The sequence below is a fragment of the Marmota marmota genome, unplaced genomic scaffold (assembly GCF_001458135.2).
Source record: "Marmota marmota marmota unplaced genomic scaffold, marMar, whole genome shotgun sequence".
Taxonomy (NCBI): domain Eukaryota; kingdom Metazoa; phylum Chordata; class Mammalia; order Rodentia; family Sciuridae; genus Marmota; species Marmota marmota.
Genome location: NW_026000211.1, coordinates 2102484 through 2103685, shown reverse-complemented (window position 1 = coordinate 2103685; position 1202 = coordinate 2102484). Strand labels below are relative to the sequence as shown.

The 1202-nt window shown below is 39.2% G+C and overlaps 1 long non-coding RNA gene across 1 annotated transcript in view; it reads left to right on the top strand.

The window, feature by feature from the left end:
- Positions 1 to 300: 300 nt before the first annotated feature.
- LOC125612872 overlaps positions 301 to 1202 on the top strand; it is a 14376-nt gene continuing 13474 nt past the window's right edge. The window contains exon 1 of the long non-coding RNA XR_007343348.1: positions 301 to 403. This is a non-coding gene — a long non-coding RNA (uncharacterized LOC125612872). The remainder of the gene's footprint in view (positions 404 to 1202) is intronic.

The following is a 1202-nucleotide window of genomic DNA, read 5'->3' as shown; positions in this document are numbered from 1 at the left end:
ATTCCAGAATTCATACAGGGGCTTTTGGTGGACACCTTGGATTCAAACCAAAGCAAGCTCAGTGGTAGGATGAGTGCTTATCCTGAACCCAGGCCTTGGATTCAATCCCAAGCACAAAAATAAAAGAGTTAAAAAAGGACTCATGGTGTATTGATTAGATCATGTCATTTACAAAAATGTACAAAAGATATATTTTCATATACTCTCTGTTTGCATGATTATCTTCCTCTCTATACTCTTAACTGATAGTTTAGTTTGGGATGAGACTTTCATTTGGAATTCTTTATCCTTTTACTTCTTAGACCTGAATGTTGAGCCCTGTTGGACACACACCTTTAACAGAGCAGAAACTGTCTACAGCAGACTGTAGGATGAATGGACCCAACCCCTGCAGCCTGCCTTGGTATGTATGTGGCACAGGGCCTGGTATGCAATCACTCACCTGCTCCACCTTCTTCTCCAAGGAGATGGGGTTATTAAGATGCTTTATCACTTCCTTGTTTCCGGTCACATACTATTCATCAGGAAGGGATAATTGACAGGATGTATACAGATTTATGAGTAATACTTTTTCTCCAAGAGCATGTGATTTTTTTATTTGGTTGCCGTTGCCATATCACCAGCATTTCTTACTAGGGCAAAAGGTGACAAATTTGGAAGGAAATGAAGTTTCAACAGGGCAATACTTTAATTCCATTTAGTAGGAAACTTAGGACTTCAGAAAATCAAAGTCTGCAGAGTTTCTGAATATTTAGTTACACTCTCACATTTAAAAATATAACTTAGGTATCTCCAGATGGAAAAGGAGTGAAGACAGCAGGGGAGACTGGCTTCCGCAGGGTTTTACCTAAGAAGGACTGTTGGATGTGTCCACCCAGTCGCCTTGCTTTGCATCACGTGTCTACTGTTTGCTGAATGTAGCTGATACAGCAGATTACAGCATCAAATAAATCTATAAGAGTAAACAGTAACTCGGCACTCAAACACAACAAGAAGTAACATGAGCAGCATAAAAAAGCAAGGAAGAAAAGGAGTACAAACAATGAAGGACAGCCTAAATATTCAGGAGGACCTAGAGTCAGCAGAAAAATGGTCATATAAAGAACTCAAGGAATACCTTAGACAGATGGAATGGAACCTTAAAGAAGATACGAGACAGCAAATCCAAACAGTGAAAGAACACTTTGAAAATGAATTACATA